This window comes from Capsicum annuum, chromosome 5 (genome assembly GCF_002878395.1).
Source record: "Capsicum annuum cultivar UCD-10X-F1 chromosome 5, UCD10Xv1.1, whole genome shotgun sequence".
In the NCBI taxonomy this organism is placed as follows: domain Eukaryota; kingdom Viridiplantae; phylum Streptophyta; class Magnoliopsida; order Solanales; family Solanaceae; genus Capsicum; species Capsicum annuum.
Genome location: NC_061115.1, coordinates 208,864,713 through 208,885,382, shown reverse-complemented (window position 1 = coordinate 208,885,382; position 20,670 = coordinate 208,864,713).

Below are 20,670 nucleotides of genomic sequence, written 5' to 3'. Positions count from 1 at the left end.
CCATTTGTCAATTTCCAGTGGACCTCTGTAATATTGGTGCATCACGAAGAGGTCCATTTTCCTAATTGTCAAATTCCAATAGTCCAACGCTATAGTGGCGCATCGTGCCGAAGGCCAAAATGGCATTTCTATAGGGCACCGCGATGGTGGCACATCGCGTTAAAGTTCTAGGTCCCAATTGTCAAAATCTAGTGTGACAACGCGATAGCTCCGCATCGTGGAGGTCCCCAATTTCCTATTCGTCAGTTTCTAGTGAGCCACCGCAATAGTGGCGCGTCGTAGTGGCCCATTAAATCGGAACCCCAGTTCATTTATTTTTAGTTTCATTTAGAAGTTAAAAGGGCTATTTTGGACATTTCACAGCCACCAATTCCGTCCGAACGTATGATTTAAGGCTATTACAAACATCTTATCAGATTTTTCTCAAGATTTCTTTCAACCAAAAACCCTAAGCTTCAACAATCAACCTCAAGAATCCCAAGATTCCACCATCCTTTTTCCAAATTAATTCAAGATTCAAGATTCCCAGCATAATAATTCCAAGAAGAATTATTCAAGAGCACAAATAGAGTCCCAAAAACAAGGTTGTTCTAGTTCATCATCCAAGGTATGCGGGGTTTTGAACAAGGATAATCCTTTCATCCTTGTGGCCAAAACTTAATTTTGATTTTAATTTTACTAAGTATGCTATGATTTCCCATGAAATTTAAGTTAAGGTTGATACCCAAACCCTCATTATTTTAGTTTATGACATTATTATGATATTTAAGGCTCCAATTGGAAAAATTTACATATATTCATATTTACAATTATAAGATTCCTATTATGAGTTATATACGATTATCTTGACTGAGATAGTTGAAAACTTTTAAGATGATTATTGAGCATTAAGTTTAAATCTGATAGGTTAATCCACCTCATCAACCCTTATCTAATAGGTTAGATGGCTCAACCTACGCTGGCTATGTAATTCTGGAGTGCAAGGATTGTTTCTAAGAATCACACCCTCTACTCACAGGTGAGTTCCCATCCTTGGGCTCACTCGGTGCTGAATCATACTCCCATCTGATTGAACACTGAATTAATTTTACTGAACTGACCGGAATGAGTTTACTGAGTTTCATTAACTGATGGAGTATCACTGAGATCTGATAACTGACTGAGATTACTGAGATTACTGAGTTTTTCCTGAGTCATGAGACTGACTGAATTCTACTAAACATGGCTTGACTGAGAGTATTTTGAAAACATAACACTGGCTCTAGGCACACAACTAAATTGATGGGTACAAGTACCCCCACGACTCAATAGCATAAAATTGACAAGACTTGACACATGACCATAGTAAAAAATTCATAGTACAATCATCGAGGATATTCATGAAGTATGGGCATGCCATAAGCTCACACATTAATAGAAGTGAATGGAAACATGTCATAATTTCATAAGCTTAATCTCATGAGCATTACATCAATCCATCACAAAGCATAACAATAACATGGGAGTCATTTGAACTTAAGGGTGAAACATAGGTTCATTATTTTGGTGACAATTGAGTCATAAGGCATGTTTCCTCAAATACCTTGCATGAATAACTATAAGCTTAGGCTTGGACATTAAATTAATTCATCATGGTTGCATAAAACAACACAATTTAGTAGATTTCAATCCACATGCTAGCATAAATTAATGAAAACACATTTAGCGATTCCAACTTGGGTATCATACACAACATAAACATCACAATTTATAATTTAAAATTGGATTCTTGGGCTTCATGGACGAAAGGAATCCATGAATGAACACTTGACATACCTGGATGGATGATTTCTTGAAGATTGGTGGAAGAAAATGGAATGCCCTAAAAATAAGTCCCGATATGTCAAACGGTGCTTGGGGATACAAGTGATCCCTAGCTAACCCTTCTACTGGCATACTTACAAGCAAATAAATAAAATAAATAAATCTGAATAAAATCAGTGGAAACATAAAAACTCTTTTGAACTGGATCAATACAAATCTAATTTTAAAAGATTACAACTCTGCGGTTACAAACCAAACTGAAACTGAATACATCAACACTACTGACTGTCTATAAAGCCTCTACTAGTACTACTATAGGTAGCCGGGTCATGACTCCCAACTATCCCAACTCAATACGACTGAATAAATAAAATACAATACTTCTTAAACTGTGAAACTGACATGAGCCCTTGAATCAAAAGGACTCATCACATGATGATTGAAAGCTACGGACTGACTGAATATGGTGTATGCACTAAAACTTGTACCTACATTATGAGCCAATGTAGCACATAGACATATATGTGGATCAGTACTTTGGGGATATACTGAGTATATGGGGTGTATGAAATAGTTAAACAATATCATCAATCTTTATAGAAATCATGCATGTTGATATAAATGACTCACATAGCATGAGCAAAAACTGAAATCTAAATCACATGAATCATGACTAAGAAAGCATGTAGTATAAATCTCGTGAGTCATTACACTTTATTCTAAAATTTGTATCCTCTTCCTTTTCTCAAATCTTTTCAACTGGATGAAATCTTAAAATAATAACTTTCAGGACATACAATTTAATCTTATGAAAATAAGGGACATCTTTTGAAACTTAAGAATTATAGTACTTTAGGAAACTGAGGACTTGGAACTCAAAGACTGTAACACTTTTAGAGACTTTAGGACTTAAAACTTTGGAAATCTTAAAATATTAACTTTCAAAAGATATACTAAGACTTTAAACTATAAACTATTTAAAAAGTAGGGGTTTTCTTTTGAAACTTAGAGATTTCAGAACTTTGGGACTTTAGAACTTCGTAACTTTGGGACTGGGAATTTGGGAATTCTCAAAAATCAAACTTTCAACATATATACTTTTATCTTAATTACAGTAGGGGACTACTTTGGGAGTTTTTTCTAACCGACATAAACCATGTGAGCTGGCATGGAGTCCAACGTCTTGCCCACGTTGGGGATAGTTGTTTTATCCTTGCCATCAGAATAGAACCTTAAATTTAGTGATCACTTTCTTAATCCACTTGGGGTAAATAATAATCCTACGGTGGCTTTTAGTTCTGGGTCATGAGACCTTGGAATCATACCCAACTCAGTGCTAACTACTACTCCCACACTTAAGCTCAGAACTTTTAGGAAATCCACCTTAAAATAATTCAAGGGTCTATAATAAAGACCAAATATACTTCTCTTAATTTTAAGCCATAATTAATGTGGATCCCTATCTTAGCTTAGACCTAAAAGGTCAAATCTTTAACAAAAATCTGAAAAGTTCTTAGCTATGGGGTACTTATGACCCAAAATAATCTTGAACAACAATCTTTTCTTGAAACTTCATTGGACTATCATCAATAAGATCTAAAACTTTAATAGCATGGAAATATCTATACACTTCTTTAAACACTTTAGAAAGTATCAACAATTCATTCTTGGACTTAACACATGTATATTCTTAAAGGATCACAATTTCACAATAAAGCTTAATTCATGACACCAATCTTGGACACACTTGAAAATATCACATCAATATAGGAAAGTGCAATTTGTAGCATGAATTATCAATTCAAATCATAAATAAGCAAAATAATCATGAAATTCAAAACTTGAACAACTTATCAATTCATATTCACAAAATAATATAATTTGGGTATAGACCTACTTGCAAAATATGAAATTCATTTATAAAATCGAATTTTTGGGCACAAGAACGAAAGAGTTGTTCTTGTTCAAATCCCATATACCTTAGATTAGGAACTTTGGATGAACTCTTGCTTTTGGGATGCTATTCGCGACTTTAAACGAATATTCTTGATGCTCTCACTTTGGGGATTCCAATTCTTAAATCAATTTTGAAAAGTGAAGGTGAAATCTTGAATTATCTTGAACTTTGGGTTGAAACCCTAGGATGTGTTCTAGAGAGAATTTGAAGAGAGTAATTATATTTTGGTGTTTTTCTTTGTTTACTGACTTCATAAGGTTAAGAAAGAATATTTTATGTGATTAACATATCATAAAAACATTTAGGAGCGATTAGGGATGGTTTAGGGGTGTTAAATGACTTAGTTGCCCTTGTAATATCTCAAAAACATAATATCCATGTCGATGTGCCATGGGGTTTACGTCGCACAAGCTATGGCAAACTTTAAGGTTTGTGTCACACTCCCTATGGAACACTTTATAGTTTACATTGCACACCCTATGGTACACTTTAAAGTTTGTGTCACACACCTCTTTTCAAAGCCATAACTTTTCGCTCGGGTATCGGATTTTGGCGAAATTGGTATTATTAGAAAGATAATTCAATTTTATATAATTTGGTGGGCCTAAATATGCTAAAATAACACATATACTTCAAGTTATGCTCGTTAAAATATGATCCTTGTGATATCAAACACTAAAACTTGAAGTATTCAAAATCTCTTAGCTTGCATTACCTTAAGTGACTCCTATAAACACGTTAAACACATCATAAGCTTTTTTATAACTAGGGTACTCATCGTAAGTCATGTACTCAAAGATGAATTACAAGAATAGAGGTTTCAGACGTAGGAAGAATGGTTCGTTTGCTAGTTTAGAAGTAACAGGGTATTATAATATCTCCCCCTTGGAATCATTCGTCCCCAAATGATGGGTAAGAATTTATTGAAAAGTTAAAGTATTGAATAATGTGTCTTTTAACAAAGAATATTGCTGAGCTGAAACTTTAGAAATTCCATCATGAAGCTGAATTCTAAGTTGACTTGACTTACTGATCATCAGGATGATTCATGGTAGGAGTTTAGAACTCACTTGAGTGTCGATGATACAATCATTGTTATTGAACTGCAAAGTGTTAAATTATTCATGCATGAATCATGAGAAAATGAGACTAAGATTGTACAAGGGGTGCTACACTATCTGAGCTGGTATACTTGGAAAACTGTGGTTATGCTCTGAGCACTTACAAATTGAGTCATGACTAAATAGCTGAATCTTAAACATGATCCATGTAACGCCCCGAAAACAAGTCTCGGAGCGTCACACGGTGCTTGAGTCTACGAGTAGCCCCAAGATAACCCTTTAAGCCATTTTTATTCAATTCAACACAAATCAATGGGGTTTCCATAAATAACCCTCAAATATCAAAAGAGTAATCATCATTCCCAAATAAAAGAATTTCAGAAAGATAACAAAATACGACTTATTAGTCAACTCTCAACATCTATACTAGTCTGACAAGACTTTAAGAAAATCAATAAAACCAGTGAGCCATTGAGAGATGCTCCAACTGACTCATACTCAGTTATCAAATTTAAACAATTCCGTGAAACCAACATTAGACAGCATGTCCTCGGAACATGAGGACTCACCACGATAGAGGATGTAGAACAATGTGCCTAAAGAATCACTGTCGAACCTGGAACTGAGCACCTGAACCTACATTCCGAGAAAATGCAGCCCATATCCGAAGATGTGGGTCAGTACCAATGGAAAGGAACCGAGTATATGGGGGTGTATGCAGTTTTATAAACATAATCATCATAAATATTTATAAGAAATATGCAGGATGTATGAAAGACTCACATAGCCCGAAGAAAATCATCATAATCATGAGAGGATGAAATTAGTACAATAACACATGTGAGTCATCATATAATTTGTCAATCACTTTCAGTTCATCAATAATATCAATTCTCATAATGTAAATATCATTTAAATCTTTCGAAAGAATAACTTTCACAATTCCACTTTCAAATCACTTCACCGTTCACCATAGACATAAGAAAACACACACACACTGGGGGATCCTATAACCGACATAAACTATGTGAGCTACATAGAGTCCAACGTACAACCCACGTTGGGGAGAGCTGTCTTGTCCTTTCCATCGGAGTAGGACTATCGATATTAAATCCACACAAACTAGTGATCACTATATAAACCAGCCTCAGGCTCACTCCTATGGGGGCACGTAGTTCTAGGGAAGTAAGGTCACTTTATACCTCCCACTCGGTGCTAAAGATTTCTCCTGCATTTAGCTTAGATCATTTCAAAGACAATCCACAACAAAATAATTTTAGTAATATATAAATATACATCGGGAGCCATTATGCTTCCCTTCTATCAAAATCAACCACGTTGTGGATTTCTTTCACACTCGAGTTCAAAACAACTCCATTAAGACCAAAAGGTCAAATCATTCAAAATATCTCAAATATTCAACATCAACATGCTTATAACACACACTTTCTAAAAAAAACACAATTTTCAATGGGGATTCATGACCCAAATATCAAAATCATGATAAATATCATTCAAGATTCATGCTTTATATATCCACACATGTAAATTCATCTTTCAAAATCATAAATATCAAGATTTCATAATAATCATCATAAGATATGGGTTCATACTTAAAATTCATAAAAATCAAATAAAAATCATGTCTTTGTAAAGAAAATTACTTTTGGGTACAAGAACGAAAGAGAGTTTTGTTGAAAAACCCTACATACCTTGAATGATGAACTTTAGATCGATACTTGTTTTTGAGATGTTAATCGTGCCTTTGAATGATGGTTCTTGGAGTTCTTGAACTAGGAACTTGGAATCTTGAATAAATTTGCAGAATTTATGGTGAACTTTGGAAGTTCTTGAAGTTCTTGAACTAGGAACTTGGAATCTTAAATATATTTGCAGAATTAATGGTGAACTTTGGAGGTTCTTGAAGTTGGATGTAGGAGCTTAGGGTTTTGTTTTTGAGGGAATTTGATGAAATATAATATATAATGCTTCTAATAGACTTTAATAGGGTTTGGATGGATTTTGGGTGAGGGGGAATGACCTAAACGCCCCTAAAAATTAAATAATTCTCGAATCTGACCTTTCGTGGACTGTTTTGATAGTTTGAAGTAGATCAACCATAACGTTTTATTCCGATATCCAAATTGGATAAAACTAATTTCAATAGAAAGAGGACTCTCATATATTTCCGTTTATATATAGTATCCCACCCAGATCATTGTGTACTAGGAGTTATGATTATTTGAAGTTGGCCCAAAAATTCACTTTTGATAGGTAGAAGTTGATCGACCATAACTTTTTTCTCCGATAGACAAATTGGATGAAAATAATTTCATTGGAAAGAGGACTCGCAGAGCTTTATGTTGATATATAGTAGATCACCTAGATCATTATATACAAGGAGTTATGATCGTTTAAAGTTGGAGCAAAAATACGCCAGGCCTCAGTACTTTTTCCTGCACGTTTTACTGTTTACTACTATTCATGGTTCGATCGGAATGTTCATAACTCGTCGCTCGGGTGTCCATTTTGGATGATCCACATATTGTTGGAAAGATTATTCGATACTATAAGCAATGGTGGGTTATAATCTAAGATATTCCATACGGAAAATTTATAATTCATTCTAGAAGATTGAACCCTACACGTTTACGCACAAAATTTCAACGAAAAATTTCTGGGGTATTACATCATTCTCCCCTTGGAAACATTCATCCTTGAATGACACTAGACATGCCAAGGTTAGATAGGGAATAGAGCATACAACTGAAACCATTCATTAGACTCATCACCACATCGTTTCTCACTCCGAATGCAACATAGAATGCATAAATTCAAGAAACTACAGCTGAACACATAATAAATGACAGCTGAACTGCTGCAACTTTTATCAAAAGTGCATGATTTAGGAAAGAACGGTACCTTCAGCTTGATTGGAGTTCACGGAAAATAGGTGCGGGTACTTGGATCGCATATCCGCCTTAGCTTCCCAAGTTGCACCCTTAACAGATTGTTTTCGCCGCAACACCTTGACCAAGGGAACTTCTTTGTTCCTTAGTCTTCGAACACTGAAATCAAAAATCTCAACAGGAATCTCATCAAAAGAACGATTTTCTTGAATGTTAGCACTCACAGAGGAATCCACTACCACAGCATCGCTAATATGCTTTCTAAGCATAGAGACATGGAATATTGGATGAACAGAGGACAACTTGGAAGGCAACTCGACCTTATAAGCTATCTTACCAACACGGCTAAGAATTTTTTAAGGACCAACATAATGGGGACTAAGCTTCCCCTTCTTTCCGAATCTCTTCAGCCCCCTTATGGGTGAAATTTTCAGATACACTAGGTCACCAACTTCAAACTCAAGGTCTCTCCTTCTAACATCCCCATATGACTTCTAACGACTCTGCGCAGTTTTCAACCTTTCCCTAATCAACTTAACTTTTTCCATAGCCTCAAATACCGAATCAGGACCACTTACAGCCGCTTCACCCACCTCGAACCAACCTATGGGTGATCTACACTTCGTCCCATATAAGGATTCAAACGAAGCCATGCCAATACTAGAGTGGAAACTATTATTGTAAGCAAACTCTATCAACGGTAAGTGATCATCCCAACTTCCCTTAAAGTCAAGTGCACAAGCTCTCAATATATCCTCTAAGGTCTGGATGGTTCGCTCAGCTTGATCATCGGTCTGCGGATGAAAAGCAGAACTCTAAAGCACTTGGGTACCAAGACCCTTCTAAAAAACTTTCCAAAATTACGAAGTAAACTGAGTACCCCTATCCGAAATGATAGACAAGGAAACTCCATGCAGTCTGACTAGCTCTCGGATATACAATCTAGCGTAATCCTCAGTAGTATATAAAGTATGAACAGGCAAGAAATGAGCAGACTTAGTCAACCTATCAACCACAACCCAAATGAAATCATGATGGCGTTGGGAAGGAGGTAAACCAATTATGAAGTCCATATTTATCTTTTCCCACTTCCAGGTGGGAATACTATACTCTTGCATCATACCACCAGGTCTTTGGTGTTCAACCTTAACCTGTTGGCATGTTGCACACTTAGCTACAAACGCTACTATATCTTTATTCATGCCACTCCACCAATAGATTTCCCACAAGTCTTGGTACATCTTGGTGGCACCCGAATGAATAGAATATCGCATCCCGAGCGCTTAAGCCATAATTCTCTGTCTCAGATCATCAACATTCGAGACACACAATCTACCCTGCAATCTCAACACACCATCTCCCCCTTGGTAGAAAACCACAACTTTTTGGTCCTTGACTGACTCCTTCAGTTTGACCAAACTAGCATCTAAGTATTGCTTTTCCTTCACTTCCGAAACCAAGATGGATTCAGAACTTCTCTGAACCCCTATACTACCTTCAGCAGAGTCAAACAACTTAAACCCCAATCTAGCCAAACGATGTACATCACGAGCCAACTCTTTCTTACCTTCTACCACATGCGAAACACTACCTATCGACACTCTACTTAGGGCATCCACCACAACGTTGGCCTTGCCCGGATGGTACAACACACTTATATCATAGTCCTTTAATAATTCTAACCATCGTCTCTGCCTAAGATTCAATTCTCTCTGGGTAAACACATACTACAGACTCTTATGATCAGTGAAAACATCAACATGGACACCATACAAATAGTGTCTCCAGATTTTCAAAGCAAACACAACAACAACCAACTCAAGGTCATGGGTGGGATAATTTTTCTCATGGGGTTTCAAATGTCTAGAAGAATAAGCTATCACCTTACCTTCTGCATTAATACACAACCCAAACCAACTCTCAAAGAATCACAATACACCACAAAACAATCAACACCATCAGGCAAAGTTAAAACAGGGGCTGAAGTGAGTCGAGTCTTCAACTCCTGAATACTCTTCTCACAAGATTCGGACCACAAGAACTTCCCTTTTTTTGGGTTAACCGAGTTATAGGAGATGTTATAGAGGAGAAAACTTCAATAAAACGGCGGTAATAGCTAGCTAAACCCAAGAAACTTTGAATATCAGTCGGAGAAATTGGTCTAGGCCAATTTTTAATAGCTTCGGTCTTTTGGGGATCAACTCTAATAACCTCGAAAGAAATGATATGATCCAGAAAACCAATTGATCTTAGCCAAAACTCACACTTACTAAACTTGACAAACAACTTGTGATCTCTAAGGGTTTGCAAGACAGTTCGGAGATGATCAGAATGTTCATCCTTACTACGGGAGTACACCAGTATATCATCAATGAACACTATGACAAACATATCCAGATATGGTCTGAACACTCGATTCATGAGGTCCATGAAAGCTTCTGGGGCATTAGTTAACCCGAAAGACATAACAAGAAACTCAAAATGGCCATAACGAGTTTGGAAAGCGGTTTTTGGGATGTCACACTCCCTAACTTTGAGTTGATGATAGCTGGAATGAAGGTCTATCTTTGAGAAATAACTTGCACCTTGCAATTGGTCAAACAAATCATCTATTCTTGGAAAGGGGTACTTATTTTTGATGGTGACTTTATTCAGTTGGCGGTAATCAATGCACATACGCAAAGATCCATCTTTCTTTCTCAAAAACAACACAAGAGCACCCCAAGGAGAAATACTGGGCCTTATGAAATCCTTATCTAGTTGATCTTTGAGTTGCTCTTTCAACTCATTAAGTTCTGCAGGGTCCATATGGTAAGGAGGAATAGAAATAGGCTGAGTATCGAGAAGAAGATTAATCCCAAACTCTATCTCTCTATTAGAAGGTATCCCTGGGAGATTATCCAGAAAGACATCAGAAAACTCATTGACGACGTTAACAGACTGGAGAGTTGGAGTCTCAGATTTAGTTTCTTTGACTCTAACCAAATGGTAAATACACCCCTTGGAAATAAGCTTTCTAGCTTTGAGGTAAGAGATAAAATGACTCTTGGGTGACACAGAATTCCCATACCATCATTATTTTTTCTCGCTCGACATGGAGGCATATTTCTGAAAGAGGAGAGCATAAATCAATAGCAGAGAGAGACACTTTAAGCACGATAGACTTCTGAAAGAAAGAATCACACTTTTTCCTAAAATGTCTTGTAGCCTCTTGCTCATAGATGTGGCGCGCTACACACCGATGATCAAGACTCGACTTAACATGGCTTATCAGACTCCCTAGGATACCTTAAAACCTTAGGCACTGATACAAAGTTTATAACGCCCCAAAAATGGGTCCCGGAGCGTCACACGGTGCTTGAGGCTACGAGTAGCCCCAAGCTAACCCTTTGAGCCATTTTCATTCAGTTCAACATGAATCAACGGGGTTTCCATAAATAACCCTCAAATATCAAATATCAACAAAGTAATCATCATTCAAGAATAAAAGAATTTCAGAAAGATAACAAAATACGACTTATTAGTCAACTCTCAACATCTATACTAGTCTGAAAAGACTCTAAGAAAATTAATAAAATCAGCGAGCCATTGAGACATGCCCCAACTGACTCATACTCAGTTGTCAAATGTAAACAATTCCGTGAAACCAATATCAGACATCACATCCTTGAAACATGAGGGCCCACCACGACAGAGGATGTAGAACAACATGCCTAAAGAATCACTGTCAAACCTGAAACTGAGCACCTGAACCTACATTCTGAGAAAATGCAGCCCACATTCGAAGATGTGGGTCAGTACCATGGAAAGGAAATGATTATATGGGAGTGTATGCAGTTTTATAAACATCATCATCATAAATATTTATAAGAAATATGCAGGATGTATGAAAGACTTACATAGATCGAAGAAAATCATCATAATTATGAGAGGATAAAATAAGTACAATAACACATGTGAGTAATCATATAATTTGTCAATCACTTTCAGTTCATCAAGAATATCAATTCTCATAATGTAAATATCATTTATATCTTTTGAAAGAATAAGTTTCACAATTCCACTTTCAAATCACTTCGCCATTCACCATAGACACAAGGAAACGCACACACTGGGAGATCCTATAACCAACATAAACCATGTGAGCTACATGGAGTCCAACGTACAACCTACGTTGGGAAGAGCCATCCTATCCTTGCTATCGGAGTAGGACTATCGATATCAAATCAAAACAAACTAGTGATTACTATATAAATCATCCCCAGGCTCACTCCTACGGGGGCACGTAGTTCTAGGGAAGTAAGGTCGCTTTGTACCTCCTACTCGATGCTAAAGATTTCTCCCGGACTTAGCTCAGATCATTTCAAAGACAATCCATAACAAAATAATTTCAGTAATATATAAGTATACATCGGGAGCCATCATGCTTCCCATCTATCAAAATCAACCACGTTGTGGATTTCTTTCACACTTTAGTTCAAAATAACTCCATTAAGACCAAAAGGTCAAATCATTCAAAATATCTCAAATATTCAATATCAACGTGCTTATAACACACACTTTCTCAAAAAAACACAATTTCCAATGGGGGATTCACGACCCAAATATCAAAATCATGATAAATATCATTCAAGATTCATACTTTATATCTCCACACATGTAAATTCATCTTTCAAAATCATAAACATCAAGATTTCATAATAATCATCATAAGATACGGGTTCATGCTTCAAATTCGTAAAAATCAAATAAAAATTATGCCTTTGTAAAAAAAATTACTTTTGGGTACAAGAACGAAAGAGAGTTCTTGTTGAAAACCCCCACAAACCTTGAATGATGAACTTTAGATCGATACTTGTTTTTGAGATGTTAATCGTGCCTTTGAATGATGGTTCTTGGAGTTCTTGAACTAGGAACTTGGAATCTTGAATAAATTTGCAGAATTTATAGTGAACTTTGGAGGTTCTTGAAGTTCTTGAACTAGGAACTTGGAATCTTAAATAAATTTGCAGAATTAATGGTGAACTTTGGAGGTTCTTGAAGTTGGATGTAGGAGCTTAGGGTTTTGTTTTTGAGGGAATTTGATAAAATATAACATATAATGCTTCTAATAGGCTTTAATATAGGGTTTGGACGGATTTTGGGTGAGGGGGAATGACCAAAACTCCCCTAAAAATTAAATAATTCTCGAATCTGTCCTTTAGTGAACTGTTTTGATAGTTTGAAGTAGATCAACCATAACGTTTTACTCTGATATCTAAATTAGATAAAACCAATTTCATTAGAAAAAGGACTCTCATATCTTTCCGTTGATATATAGTATATCACCCGGATCATAGTGTACGAGGAGTTATGATCGTTTGAAGTTGACCCAAAAATTCACTTTTGGTAGGCTGAAGTAGATCGACCATAACTTTTTTCTCTGATTGAAAAATTGGATGAAACCAATTTCATTGGAAAGAGGACTCGCAGATCTTTCCGTTGATATATAGTAGATCTCCCAGATTATTATGTACAAGGAGTTATGACCGTTTAAAGTTGGAGCAAAAATACGCCAGGCCTCAGTACTTTTTCCTGCACGTTTTACTGTTCACTACTATTCACGGTTCGATCGGAATGTTCATAACTCGTCGCTCGGGTGTCTGTTTTGGATGATACACATATCGTTGGAAAGCTTATTTGATACTATATGCAATGGTGTGTCATAATCTAAGACATTCCACACGAAAAATTTATAATTCATTCTAGAAGATAGAACCCTACACGTTTACGCACAAAATTTAAACGAAAAATTTTCCGGGGTATTACAATGCATGGACTAAACGGAATTTTCAAATTGCACGGACGTGAAATGAATGCCTCAAGAATAGGGAAGATAGATAAACCATGGGAACTTATCTGTCTGATTACTAAACTAAATTGCTGGCTATATGGACTAAATTATATTGAAAGCTTATACTCAATTGGAATATTTCTTCAGCATTCTTAGCAAGAATTTATAATAACATTAGGAATAAAAGAAATCTTGGGTATGATCTGATTGAGATATTTGAAGAAGGAATCCCCAGTATAGCTCTAACTTTGTAACATGGAACATAGGCTTCTTAAACATAAACTAGTTTTGAATTTCCAGGCCTTAGACAATGCAACTGCTAGTTTTTAAAGCTCAGAAACACTTCTCAGATACTCTGTTCAACTTGCTTTCTCCCCTTTAATACCATGCCCACACGGGTTCATATAACTTCATATACTAATGTCTACTCTAAACTAAATTCTCTAACCATGTTCTAGGCTAACTTGAATCACAACTTACTACACATAACATTATAACACTAGTATGAACCATGAATTCAATACCCCAAGCAATTTCACAACTTTTCCTCTCTAAGATGATCTTTCTTATCACTTCAATGACTAACTCTAAACTCTTACTATGGATTCACTAGCGCATATTGCATTCCTCCACTTACATCCTAACATGACATTCAAGCCTATCATTACAACCACCTATGAACTTCAAGGCAAACACCCATAAAGGCTTACTCCTCCTAGTCCCTAAACCTCTATCAACAACAACATTCTTGCACTATTCTTAAGAACATACACACAATATTTTCAACTAACCACAACATGTATTAAAGACTTGACCTCAATCTTCCTTCACACTTAAATCCTTAACTAAAACTGGCATACGATGATCTTTTCTCAATAATAAATATTTACTCTCCCCCATCTAAAAAACTGTTCATCATCACTATCTTAATGTAGGAAGAGGTCACAGAACGGCTAACACATAAGTACCTAAAGCACGGAAGAATGCTATACATAACTTTAACAATTAACTGACGCCTGAGGAATAGAACGTCAAAGGTATAGATTCGTTAAAGAGATCTAAACTGATGGCATAATTGATATAAACTGGATTTCACTAGGATCATTAGTTTTTGAGAACTGATCATACTCTGGAACATGAGTTCATACTTATCATGAGTGGTTCAACATAAGATTGGATTTCATAGATTTCTGAGGAATGGCTCAAATAATAGAATGAAACTGTTACTTACTTACTAGAAACCGATAATGGATTTGAGTACACATGAAGTGTATAAGAATTGACCTTTGGAATGGATCTATCATGCATGACATGAATCTGACGTGATAAAGATTGAAATCTAAGAAATACTCTAGAGTAAGAAAGGATCAACATCTCATCGCAACTCTTGTTGACATATAACGCAATCTAACTCACAAAACTTTGTTTGGTTCTTCACTCTACCATCTCCCCCTTAGATAAAAAATGCTACTCTAAGTCTATGGAACCCTTTACTAATTCTGATCTAAATTGAAATCCCTTTACTCTAGAGTCTAGGGTATAATAATACCCATAAATAATAAACTTACCCTGAAAGACTACACCTTAAAGGGTAAAATCCACTGCTAATACTTCGTTCTAAGATACAACTCTATCTTTCTATGTCGCCAATATTCATCATATAATAACTTGAACACTTACTAACTTAGAATCTTCAGGAGTATCACCATACTATGAGTTCACACTAATTAGTTCTTCAACTTTACTTTCTATTAGCTTAATCTTCAAAAAACTAAACTTAGGTTCCAACACTTAACATGGATATCTTCAATCCTTAATGAACCATACTACTTTTGTCATAGCCTACCAATATCGCATCTGCAAACTTATATCTCTAGACCATGAGAATCAAGACCATAACAAAAGCCTCAACACTATCCATCAAAACTCCTTAACTTGGCTATTTAGAACATCATATACTATCTAAATAGTCTTTCTTCACCTAACAACTCAATATTAATACTAGCCACACACAACATGTCATAATCCTTTAAAATAATGATACCGCATATTAACTTGGGTATACTTCTACATCATTCATACAACATCATACTTAATCTTAAATTAGTAAACTTACATTCTTGCATTCACTGTTTCAAGTCTATTGGTTCACCTCCATACAACTAGCATTACTAAACAAACAATCGTTATTTCTACCTTGATGATCATCTACTATTCAAACTTAGTGTCGAGTGCTATGCATGATTAACAACAAAACCTCATATACTATTCTCACTTGGAACCCATAAAACAAAGCATCAAGAAACACTAGCCCACTAGACTCTCATAACAACAATAATTGATCAATAATCCTATGGCCTATCTTATTTACAATCCATCATCACATCCTCTTTCTACACATCATTACCATCTACCCTTTTTATGAAGCTAAACTTAGTTCATAGCTCTATAAGTTTTAATGAAACTCTTTCTTGCAATCTCAGAGAAGCCTAAATTAACAACGCTCATCCATCAAGCACCTCCCTCAATAACCTACACTTTTATTGCACAACAAACACCATCAACAACTATTTTCATACTTCAAGTAAACAACAATTCACCTTAAATAATAATTCCTTCTCTACCTTCTACTAAACTAACACACAAGGACATACCACTTCATTACTAACTCAATCATATACAAACAGATTCGGCTATACATATCTTAAATAAATTACACTTACCACCCTTCTTGTCAATAAACCTTTAAACCCCCAGTTCCAATCAACATAAGAACAATAAGGTGAACAACAAGTTGCTAGTGAATCGAAAGAGTCCCACAAAGCTTCACTAGACTTTAATTTTTTTATGTTTTGAACAAGAAAATAAGATGAATAACAAGGAAACTATGCTAGTGAATCAAAAGATCCCCATACTGCTTCACTAGACTTTTAGTTTAAAAAACACAATGATAACACGATTACAAGAGATAGAAACTTGACATATAATATTCAATGATCTAAGAATACACATCTTACTCTGTCTTAATTGATCGACTCATAAGAATGAGGGCATAACTTTAAACTCGAGGGACTTATAACACACTAGAAAGCTCCTCTTAAGCCGCTTTGTGAGACTAATGAAACTTCTTGCTAGAAAGTCTGAGAACATTATCAGAAGAGAAACTGGAACTTGCTGATCATGCTATCTCAAGAATAATACATGGATAGGGAAGTATAGATTTACATTATGGTTTATGAGGAGGAATCTGAAAGCACCTCTAACTTGGGCTTAGTGCACGACTTTTATGAACATGAATAAAACACTTCAATCTTCGAAACTCAAAAGCACTAATAGGATACTTTCTAGCTTGCCTACAATCCCATGACTATCTGTGGAGACTGTATGAGAAAGTACTATCTGTTAAGATTTAAGCTTGACTTTTTCTGATATCTAGAAAATAAGGTAGAAATGGCCTGAATAGAGTAGGATGAGAATCTGTATAAGATTCTTATAGAACCTTTCTATAGCACGATCCGAGACTTGAAAGAATGAAGACATTTCCTAAATGACTTGTAGCCTCTCAAAGAAAAGTACAGACGTCTCCATACCGTTCTGTAAGACTCTACTAGACACGGCTTCACAGACACCCTAGGACTCTTGAACTCTGTGTTCTGATACCAATTTTGTAATGCCTCAAAAATAAGTCCCAAGATTTCATACAGTGATTAGGGTCACAAGTGATCCCAAGCTAACCCTTATACTAGCATACTTACAAGTAACTGAATCAACAACAACAACAACAAGCCCAGTGTATTCCTACACAGTGGGGTCTGGAGAGGGTAAAATGTACGTAGTCCATACGGCTACCTCTGAAGAAGTAGAGAGTCTATTTTCGATAGACCTCCTGCTCAAGATAAAGAATAGTAAACAAAGTCATGATGAAATGTGAAGCAGGAGATTTTCTTCACCATAGAAAATCAGAAACCATAGGTTTCCATTTCGCAAACCCCATAAGAGATTTAGATGCTATATATCAGTAAAGTCTAATATACCACCTCAATCAATAGAATAGAAAATAAGAGGTTGTAGCTAAAATAATTTCTCAGTGGGCAAGTTAAGCAACAACTTGAAGGATAAACAATATAATTTAAGCTTGTCAATAGGATTCTTTATTATTGCTTAGTTTTCCACTTTATTTCCTTTTCTTTTTTCCCGATTGAATAGTTTTCCCATTAGCAGCACAAAAACGAACTTGTCTACCCATCATATACCAGATCCATCTTGAGTAAAAGCAGTGGTATTCCTCTTCTATTTCCTTGCATTCAGTAAATTACTAGCACCAAATAGTATGTGGAAACATAAAAACTCTTCTGAACTGGATCAATACAAATCTGAATTTATAAATCGAATGAATCATGAATAAGGAAGCATGTAGTATAAATATCGTGAGTCATTACTCTTTATTCTAAGATTTGAATCCTCTTCTTGTTCTCAAATCTTGTCAACTGGATGAAATCTTAAGATAATAACTTTCAGAACACACACTTTAATCTAATGAAAATAAGGGACTTCTTTTGACACTTTAGGATTGTAGCACTTTAGGAAACTTAGGACTTGGAACTCAAAGACTGTAACACTTTTAGAGACTTTGGGACTTAAAACTTTGGAAATCTTAAAATATTATCTTTCAATAGATATACTAAGACTTTTCTGTAAACTATTTAAAGAGTAGGGGTCTTCTTTTGAAACTTAGAGATTTCAGAACTTTGGGACTTTAGAACTTTGTAACTTTAGGATTGGGAACTTGGGAATTCTCAAAAATCAAACTTTCAACATATATACTTCATCTTAATTAGAGTAGGGGAATGCTTTGGGAGTTTCTTCTAACCGACATAAATCATGTGAGCTTACATGGAGTCCAACGTCTTGCCCATGTTGGGGAGATCTGTTCTACCCTTGCCATCAGAATAGAAGCTTAACTTTAGTGATCACTTTCTTAACCCACTTGGGGTAAATAATAATCCTATGGTGGCTTTTAGTTCTGGGGCATGAGGCCTTGGAATCATACCCAACTCGGTGCTAAATACTACTCCCATACTTAAGCTCAGAACTTGTAGAAAATCCACCTTAAAATAATTCAAGGGTCTATAATAAAGACCAAATAGGATCCCTATCTTATCTTAGACCTAAAAGGTCAAATCTTTAACAAAACTCTGAAAATTTCTTAGCTATGGGGTACTTATGACCCAAACAATCTTGAACAACAATCTTTTCTTGAAACTTCATTGGACTATCATCAATAAGCTTTAAATCTTTAAAAGCAATGGAAATATCAATACACTTCTTGAAACAGTGTAGAAGGTATCAACAATTCATTCTTGGACTTAAGACATGTATATTCTTAAAGGATTACAATTTCATAATAAAGCTTAATTCATGACACCAATCTTGGAAACACTTGAAAATATCACATCAATATAGGAATGTGCAATTTATAGCATGAATTATCAATTCAAATCATAAATAAGCCAAATAATCATGAAATTCAATACTTGAACAACTTATCAATTCATATTCTCAAAATAATATAATTTAGGTATATACCCACTTGCAAAACACAAAATTCATTTATAAAATTGAATCTTTAGGCACAAGAACTAAAGAGTTGTTCTTGTTCAAACCCCACATACCTTAGATTAGGAACTTTGGATGAAATATTGCTTTTGAGATGCTATTCGCGACTTTGAACGAAAAGTGATTCCAATTCTTGAATCAATTATGAAAAGTGATGGTGAAATCTTAAACTTTGGGTTGAAAACCTAAGATGTGTTCTAGAGGGAATTTGAAGAGAGTAATTATATTTTGGTGTTTTGATTTTTTTACTGACTTTATAAGGTTAAGAAAGAGGAGTTTATGTGATTAATATATCATAAAAATGTTTAGGAGTTATTAGGGATTGTTTAGGGGTTTCAAATGACTTAGTTGCCCTTGGAATAACTCAAAAATGAAATATCCAGGTCGTTCTGCTATGGGGTTTGCATCCACAAGATATGGCAAACTTTAAGGTTTGAGTCGCACTCCCTATGGCACACTTTATAGTTTGTGTCGCACACCCTATGGCACACTTTGTAGTTTGCGATGCACACCACTTTGCAAAGCCATAACTTTTTGCTCGGGTATACAATTTTGGTGAAATTGGTATTGTTGGGAAGCTAATTCAATTATCTACAATTTTGTGGGTATAAATATGAGAAAATAACACATATACATCAAGTTATTCTCATTCAAACATGAACCTTGCAAAATCAAACACTAAAACTTAAAGGATTCAAAAGCTCTTAGCTTGCATTACCTTAAGTGACTCCTATGAACATGTTAAACACTTCATAAGCTCTCTTATCAATAGGATACTCATCATAAGTCATGTAATCAAATATGAATTACAATATTAGAGGTTTTACACATAGGAAGAATGGTTCGTTTGCTAGTTTAGAAGTATACGGGGTATTACAGAAAACTTGAATTCTTGACTTGGGATTAAGCACCTAGGATTTCTTGTTCTTGGGGATTGATCTTTGAGAGAAATCCTAATTGGATGTTGTGAATGAATAATGAAGTTATGAGCTATGATATAGTATAATTTGGGGTTAAAACGGGTGAAAAAAGACCCAAATACCCTTTTAAAAATGACTTTAAATTGCTAAACGGAATCTACGATGGCTCATGCCACGGTCCGTCGCTGGCTCGACGGTCCATCATTCTGACTATCGGTAAACATTGTCATAAGGATGTTGGTTTTTCAACCACAAGTCATCACCTCAGATATCTTTGATCACCACTTTCAATTTACGTGGACTCTCATACAATCACATGATTTGTTTAGTCTTATTTAATTGCATAAAATCCAATTATATATTATTTTATTAATTAAATAATCCTTTTCAAAATATGTGCTAGTCATGGTCTATAAATAAATATCCTCGTCTAGTTATTTAATTATGAAAGTAGTTCCCAGTCTATTCTAGATTATATAAGGTCGAGTAAATGACTAAGCATAGTCTAGCATAAACTACAGACTACTTCATTAATAAATGCACTAGACGAGGATACATATTCATATACCAT